This window comes from Cherax quadricarinatus, chromosome 50, assembly GCF_038502225.1.
Source record: "Cherax quadricarinatus isolate ZL_2023a chromosome 50, ASM3850222v1, whole genome shotgun sequence".
NCBI lineage: Eukaryota > Metazoa > Arthropoda > Malacostraca > Decapoda > Parastacidae > Cherax > Cherax quadricarinatus.
The window spans coordinates 13,005,801-13,015,650 of NC_091341.1; positions in this window are offsets into that span (position 1 = coordinate 13,005,801).

A 9,850-nucleotide genomic window follows, 5' to 3' on the forward strand; every position below is an offset into this window, starting at 1 on the left:
GCATACACAAATTTTCACTTGTCCTATATGGCTAGATGAGCGTTGCTATTTAAGCCAAGATCGCAAGTTCTGCCTATTCGGCACGATATATATATATATATATATATATATATATATATATATATATATATATATATATATATATATATATATATATATATATATATATATATATCGGTAGTAGAAAGTGGGGAGAGTAGTTAAGTGGCTACTTAACTACTCTCCCTTTTTTCTACTACTACTATTACTTTTATTACTACTTCCATTGTCACCCTTACCACTACCAATACTTGTTTTTCTACCTCTCCTATTCCCGTCCTTGTCCCCCTCGCCTATATATTCTGGCTCCCTTACTTCTTTGTGTTAGTGTGACTTTGTTAATGGTCCAAGTCGGACCAAAACGTCGTCGTAAGCTTCTCTCTCTCCTATGTGCGGGCTATTTATGTATTGTTCCTCTCACTGTATTGTGCCTTTTTGTTCTTCTACCTGGTCTGTTACTACCGTCTACTTTTTGATCGTGTTGTGAAGCTGATTTGACTCACACTTGGCCTTTGCAGCAAAGCCATTCTCAAATTGTTGCTCAGCTCTTGCATATTTGTTTTTGCTCTTCTGATAACTTCTCTGTTCTCGTCTGTCTTTCACTTTCTAGTGTTTTTCCACGGTTTTCCACTTTTGTTTTGGCTGAACCAAGGGATCTCTATGGTTTTGCTGTTTACACCATTTCTCTTGAGCATAAAGTTCTCTTCTGTTTCTTTGTGCTTTCCAGCTAGGTACTCGATCATTTCATCCTTTGAACTTACTTCCAGTTTTCTCTTTTCCTTTATATTATCTTGAGGAATTCACTTATCCCTTCGAAGCTTGCTCTTCTGAAGACTGCTTTCAAGAGCCCTCCACCTGTCGTTTTTCCCTCTGGGGTTAGTTCCGAAAGGTCACCGAAGTTCAAGACTGCAGAGTTCCTAGCACCCAGTGAGATCTCATATACTATTTTACCTATGTCAGATGTACTTCTAGCAAATACTGTGTCCATTCTGGATAGCTCATCTCCTCCTCTCTCTTTCGTTGTGTCAGTAACATGCTGACTCGAAGAGAAAAAAGTTTCCGCTAATCACTACCATCAACTTCACATATCACATTTTCGGTCCCCCATGAGGATCCTAGTCCTCCAAATCTATTTTTTTGTAGCTGAAATCACTCATGTGTGTGTTTGTGTGTGTGTGCGTGTGTGTGTGTGTGTGTGTGTGTGTGTGTGTGTGTGTGTGTGTGTGTGTATGTGTGTGTGTGTGTGTGTGTGTGTGTGTATTCGTTACCAATTATCAAAGGTTCTTGTCGATAGTTTTGTTTTGTATGTATGTGCTTGCATTTGTATATACATCTTTCTCTTTCTATCTCTCTCCTTCCACCTCTTCACTCGAATTACTTCCTCACTCAGCGCGTCAGAGGACCTCTTGATGATATTTCCCGGCATGAAACTCGGAGAAAATGTTAAGATACACAACTCAGGCGGCGGAAGACAACATTTGAGAGTCTCGCAGCACTTTGCGGGTATTGGATGGCGTCCAGAGCGTGTAGCGGGCGAGAGGCGCCCCATCCGCCCCTCGCCTGATGCTCTTCCTCCTCTCTCGCCTCCGACGGGGATTTGGGCCTCATGGCGTGCCCCTGTTGGTTTTTCTACCCGAGAGATGACGACACACGACGCTTTTTTTTTATCCGGGTATTCCAGCAGCAACAAGCTTTTTTATCGTGAGTTCAGATTACGGTATGGCAGCAGTCTCTTACATCAGCAACAAATTCCCTCTCAGTGTTCGGGGTTTGCCACACTGAGCGTTGATTCTGCCTCCTTCATCAGCAAGGCACTCCTTCGCTTAGCTGATACAGATGTCTTAGACTTGTGTCTTGCGTTACCAACAAGCTTCTTCACCCGTTTTCGCACAGAAGTAAGATGGCAAGACATGACGGCATGAATGATAAACACAAAATCAGTGTTCTAGGTAAGCATCATTTTCATACTATATTGCTCTCTAAGTAGAGCGTGGAAAGCAGAAAATGTTACAGCTCTACTGAAAAAAAGATCTCGCCTCTAAATTATGTATTACTTTGCACATAGTGTCTCTTCATCATATGTATCCACACATGTTCTTATCATGTACTAGAAATAATTTTGTTCAGTCAGTTGACACTTTAATTTTGAAATATATTCTCATCGTAAGCCTAACACTAATCTTTCGTTGACGCGAATACACAGGATAATCACGAAACAACACTGACCAGCAGAGGTATTGCCTCACGTTAAATAACTGAGTTTTTATCTAATTTTAGGACGCTGAATTCAAATCTGAACTTAGTTATGCTCTAACACGTACTGTTACTGTGAAATAGAACCCTACGGTGACATATCCAAGACATGGCCGTCATGGAGAAGAAACATCTAGGAGACCTAATGATCAGTATCAAGGCCAACTACTGCTTAACGCTGGTGAGAAGAGCCATACTGAATTTATAGGAATTACAGTTATATTTATTATATGTATATATATATATATATATATATATATATATATATATATATATATATATATATATATATATATATATATATATATAGAGAGAGAGAGAGAGAGAGAGAGAGAGAGAGAGAGAGAGAGAGAGAGAGAGGTACAAACCTCTATAACTGGACTGGGGACCCTCATCCTCAGACAATAAACGTACCTCGGGGAAAACTCAAGGTTCTCCCCGGAGCTATTTAAATATTTACTTCTCCTACCACGCCCTATATTTTACATTCTATGATAAAATTTATTAATAGACAGAATACATTTACAGAAAACACAAACATGAATACAATGGTACGATATATCGAAGATTATAAATCTCCTCCAGCTTTCCAAAGCCGGACGCGAGCCAAGTATGCAGTAAGCATTTCCCCTGTGGATGTCCACACTGAAGCGCTGGGCTGGAACATGTAAGTGGCTGCCCTTGGGTCCCTGGTGGTGTCGATGAGTCTGGAACCCAATTCTTTAAGGAAACGTGTGGCTTTTTTTTCCCATGATCCCAAAGTCTCTGATCCCACCGGGACAAATTGATGCTGTTGGCTTATGTCCCTGTACTTGCTGATCTTGTACTCCTCCCTGTGATCAGCAGCTCCTCCCTCTCGCCTGACACTGTGATGGATATAGGTGTCAGCCAGCGTAGACACACAGGTATAGTCCCATGCTAAGACCTTTCCATTTTTCCAAGGATAGATGGTGATCCCGTCGGGGCGATTTGCTGGGTTGTGAGTATTGTTGGCTGATAGTGCTCGAGGCTCTCTCTTGGCTGGGCATCCTGTTGTAGCAAAGGTTATCTTTATGAAGTATAATGTGATCCTTTATTGACTACGTTTCGCCCACACAGTGGGCTTTTTCAAGTCACAAACAGATCTACCTGGGGTGGAAGGGACGCGAGTATTTATAGTCAGGTTCAGAATGCTGAGGTCAGGTGGAGAATGCTGCATCTGATGATGTACCGAGTGGGGTTATAGAGTCTAAAATCTTGGGTAGCTTGGAAAGGAGATTGGATAAGTTTGTGAGCAGACCTTCTACAGTGTTCTTCCATTCCTGTGTTCTTATGTGGGATAGCGATGAAGAAGTTTCTTGGCAAGTGGTTCAGCTATGTTATAGAAGCCACTATTCTGGTTGAAGTTGTCGGATATAGAAATAAGTGATGATTCCAGGATTCTTCGGTATTGAGTGTATCCCTTGTAATGACTGCAACAAATTATACGTGGGCGAAACATCAAGGGACCTCCAAACACGTATTTCAGAACACCAATACGCAAGCAGGTCTGACGACACAAGGAATGCCTGTGTACAACACCGTAATTCACTCAACCACTTGATAAACTACAGAAACTCAAGACTTATCGCCACAGAAGACAACACTCAATACCGAAGAATCCTGGAATCATCACTTATTTCTATATCCGACAACTTCAACCAGAATAGTGGCTTCTATAACATAGCTGAACCACTTGCCAAGAAACTTCTTCATCGCTATCCCACATAAGAACACAGGAATGGAAGAACACTGTAGAAGGTCTGCTCACAAACTTATCCAATCTCCTTTCCAAGCTACCCAAGATTTTAGACTCTATAACCCCACTCGGTACATCATCAGATGCAGCATTCTCCACCTGACCTCAGCATTCTGAACCTGACTATAAATACTCACGTCCCTTCCACCCCAGGTAGATCTGTTTGTGACTTGAAAAAGCCCACTGTGTGGGCGAAACGTAGTCAATAAAGGATCACATTATACTGCATATGTGTTTATATTTCCATTGTGTCGGTATTTTATACCATTTATTTCCTTTATGATGTTATTGACTTCATTGTATCTTACATGCCAGTCCTTGGTTTTGGAACAGTTAAGACCATGTATACCATATTGGTCGGCTTGCGCATCACCGCAAATACACGTGTATTCTGCGTAAATTGGGGCAGCAAGGTGAAAAGCCACTCCAATACGGAGGTTCTTAGGGTCGAGATGTGTTCTCATTGCCGAAATGGGAACTGTTTGGAGGAAGTCCTCGGAGTGAAGTGCACTCACAGCTTGGAGACGGGCAGTCTCCCTGTCTGATGTTACAGCCCTAACCATGTTCGCAAGCACCTTTTCAGCGATGGGGGCCATGTATATATATATATATATATATATATATATATATATATATATATATATATATATATATATATATATATATATATATATATATATATATATATATATATATATATGTATATATATATATATATATATATTTATATATATATATATATATATATATATATATATATTTATATATATATATATATATATATATATATATATATATATATATATATATATATATATATATATACATATATATACATACATATATATATATATATATATATATATATATATATATATATATATATATACATACATATATATACATACATATATATACATACATATATATACATATATACATATACATATATACATATATATATATACATATATATATATACATATATATATATATATATATATATATATATATATATACATATATATATATATATATATATATATATATATATATATATATATATATATATATATATATATACATATATATATATATATATATATATATATATATATATATAAATATTAGGGTTATAAATTTTTTACTTTTTTCCAAATAAAACATCTCTGTCATAAATCAATGAACTTTTGTTTAAAAACAATGAAAAAGTCTTTAATTCCTCTCAGTTTTTAAAAAAGCGCACCAGGTTTCCTCAGCTGAAAACAAAGGTGTTCTAATGCTGGAGACAATTGGAGAAGTTGAGAAATTATTTTGAGGTGTTCAGTCTCTCAGGCATTGAAAAAAAAGAATTTATATTTACCACTCACACTAACATACTCACTGATCTCGTCGGCAAGTTTGAGCTCCTACTGTTGATTTGATTTAACCTGAAGGTCATTCATTTCCTAAGCATGAAGTGAATCAAGGCGCCGTCTTTTAGAGACACAAACATGATTATGTGTCGACCCCGAGCCACTTTCCGCAGAGAAACTAGATGAATGACTGGATCTCCCAGGACTGTCTCCTGAAACTAGAGTTCCATTGTCGCAATGATTCGTGAAGAATTTCAGTAATAGTAGTGGTAGTAGTAAATTAAACATTTCAGTAACAATAGCAAAAACAACAAGGAAAACAACAATAACAACATCAATAATAATAATAATAATAATAATAATAATAATAATAATAATAATAATAATAATAATAATAATAATATCCGTCGACGTCGGTGTGAAGAGGGTTTAGCTTTTCTCTCTCCTTTTATTTTTTCACATGTGTATTTTATGGTTTACGGCTTCAGAATCTTGCTCTGTATCAGAGAGAAAGAGGAGAGAGAGAGGAAACCTGTGTGTGTGTGTGGGGGGTGTTTGTGTGTGTGTGTGTGTGTGTGTGTGTGTGTGTGTGTGTGTGTGTGTGTGTGTGGGTGTGTTTGTGTGTGTGTGTGTGTGTGTGTGTGTACTCACCTATTTGTACTCACCTATTTGTGGTTGCAGGGGTCGAGTCCTAGCTCCTGGCCCCGCCTCTTCACCGGTTGCTACTAGGCCCTCTCTCTCCCCGCTCCATGAGCTTTATCAAACCTCGTCTTAAAACTGTGTATGGTTCCTGCCTCCACTACGTCATTTTCTAGGCTATTCCACTGCCTTACAACTCTATGACTGAAGAAATACTTCCTACTATCTCTCTGACTCATTTGTGTCTTCAACTTCCAATTGTGGCCTCTTCTTTCTGTGTCCCCTCCCTGGAACATCCTGTCCTTGTCCACCTTGTCTATTCCACGCAGTATTTTATATGTCGTTATCATGTCTCCCCTGACCCTCCTGTCCTCCAGTGTGGTCAGGCCGATTTCCCTTAATCTTTCCTCATAGGACATTCCCCTTAGCTCTGGAACTAACCTTGTCGCAAACCTTTGTACTTTCTCTAGTTTCTTGACGTGCTTTATCAAGTGCGGGTTCCAAACAGGTGCTGCATACTCCAGTATGGGCCTGACATACACGGTGTACAGTGTCTTGAATGATTCCTTACTAAGGTATCGGAATGCTGTTCTCAGGTTTGCCAGGCGCCCATATGCTGCAGCAGTTATCTGATTGATGTGTGCTTCCGGAGACATGCTCGGTGTTATACTCACCCCAAGATCTTTCTCCTTGAGTGAGGTTTGCAGTCTTTGGCCACCTAGCCTATACTCTGTCTGTGGTCTTCTGTGCCCCTCCCCCATCTTCATGACTTTGCATTTGGCAGGATTAAATTCGAGAAGCCATTTGCTGGACCAGGTGTCCAGTCTGTCCAGGTCTCTTTGAAGTCCTGCCTGGTCCTCATCAGATTTAATTCTCCTCATTAACTTCACATCATCTGCAAACAGGGACACTTCTGAGTCTAACCCTTCCGTCATGTCGTTCACATATACCAAAAATAGCACTGGTCCTAGGACCGACCCCTGTGGGACCCCGCTCGTCACAGGTGCCCACTGTGATACATCATTGTGTGTGTGTGTGTGTGTGTGTGTGTGTGTGTGTGTGTGTGTGTGTGTGTGTGTGTGTGTGTGTGTGTGGGTGGGTGTGGGTGTTGTATGTGTTTGTGAGTGTGTTCATCTGCTTGAGTGTGTCGGAGCAAGAGTGGGTCCGTGTCAATGTTTCAGGTACCAATGTGTTGGCAGTGTTGCCTGAGCCTCTGACATACAGTAGGAAAGAACATACATTGCTGATTATTGGTGCAATTATATACATCCCAAAGAATGTATATAAGCTGGTGCCTGTGAGGCCATCAACTTCCATTGAGAAATAAAAATACTGATGTAATAAATGCAAGACTGCAACTTGATTTGCATCTCCAGATGCGCAACATCACTTTAAGACGCAACAAGATAGCAGTTCCACAGACGCCAGACTCTTAAACATAAGAGGAAATTTTATATACATATATATATATATATATATATATATATATATATATATATATATATATATATATAGAGAGAGAGAGAGAGAGAGAGAGAGAGAGAGAGAGAGAGAGAGCGAGAGAGAGAGAGAGAGAGAGAGAGAGAGAGAGAGAGAGAGAGAGAGAGAGAGAGAGAGAGAGAGAGAGACAGACAGACAGACAGACAGACAGACAGACAGACAGACAGAGATAAATAGATATATCAACGACAATAATAATAATAATAATAATAATAATAATAATAATAATAATAATAATAATAAACCTCGAGTTGTGAACATTTACAAGTCTACTTAATCCGGAAATTTAAAACCCGGAGCGTGTGATATGATGATGATAATAATGATGCTATTCCTCCTCCTCATTCTCATATTCATCCTCATATGTAAATTATATAACAATGACAACCACATACAAACATATAGGAGCATTAAATAAAAGAGGAGGATTTAGTAATGAGAAAGACAAGAAATTTTTCCTAAATGATCGTGAGAAACAAAGTGGAACCGATATTGGAGAATATTTCTTCACAAACAGTGGTAAACTGCAATAATGAAAACAGGGAAGAAATAGTGTGTGGCAGAACCATTGCAAATTGTAGGAAATTATGCAATATATTTTTAACTGGCGACAGGACACAGCAAATGTCAGGTGACTTCATGTAAGTAAAAATTAGGCAATTATAAACATGTAAATACACGTAAACACATTCACAGACACATACATACACACACACACACACACACACACACACACACACACACACACACACACACACACACACACACACACACACACACACACACACACACACGGGGCCAGGAGCTATGAATCGACCCCTGCAACCACAATTAGGTGAGTACACAGGCACAAACACGTGTATCAATTAAATTTTGACATTGTAAGTTCAGTACATCCAGGAATTATACTGAGTTTAGAATATAATTCAGACTATTTATAAACACATTTAAACGAATTTTGACAGGACTTGTTCAATGCTGCGTTGTTTCCAGTTTAGATTAATGTAAAATACTGTGACTGCAATTAACATTGGCATGATATTAATAATTTGAAAGGTGTTTCTGTGTGATATTAGCAAACAATATCTAATTCAATTCATTGTATAAAACACTTACTGAATGGGGGTGTTATTCATAACGGAATATCAAAGTTGTATTTAAAAATCTTGATACAGTAAAAAAAACTTTTGATAAAGAATTCCCCCCAAAATGCTGACGGATGTGTCTATAAAATTCCTTGTAAAATTTGCGATAAAGTTTATTACGGTCAAACTGGTAAAAGTCTCGAACTAAGATTAAAACAACATAAATATAGCATTAGAACTGGACAAGATTCCAATGCTCTATTTATTCATGTGAGAGATTTTAACCATCCAATTGATTTTCAAAAAGTTGAGAAAGTTGTATCAAGCAAGTCCATGGTCGACAGGAATATAATTGAATCTTGTTCAATAAAAAGCAATTTTGATAATAATATGAATATTTCCTTTGGTTTACATAAATTAGATCCATTTATAATTAATAGAATTAGGGAAGAATTTAATAATACATTGGACAAATAATAAATTTTAAAATTCTTAGTTCTTGGGCAGAATAATTTGTTGGTGGGTTGTGTGAAGGACCTGTCTAGTTGGGCCAGCGAGCCCGCTGCAGTGTTCCTTTTCTTATGAGTCGCGCGTCAGGTGTTGCTTTTCTTGTGGGATGTTATAGTGAGGTGTGGGCTAGACCCTTTATATGCCTTCCTTTGATGCATTACTTTTATTGTTCCTTGATAATGTGAATAGTCACGAAAGCGCTTGGAGTTTCTCTATTCTTTCACAGTGGTTGCTTTGCATATATATATATATATATATATATATATATATATATATATATATATATATATATATATATATATATATATATATATATACATATATACATATAAAAATATATATATATAAATACATATATACATATAAATACATATATACTTACAAATACATATATATATATATATATATATATATATATATATATATATATATATATATATATAAATATATATATAAATACATATATATATATATATATATATATATATATATATATATATGTCGTGCCGAATAGGCAGAACTTGCGATCTTGGCTTAAATAGCAACGCTCATCTTGTCATATAGAACAAGTGAAAATTTGTGTATGCAATAATTTCGCCAAAATCAGTCTGAACTTAACGAAAAAAATATATTTCACTGTGTTCGTTTAGTATTAAATTATTGTAAACAAATCTAAAATATATTTAGTTGGG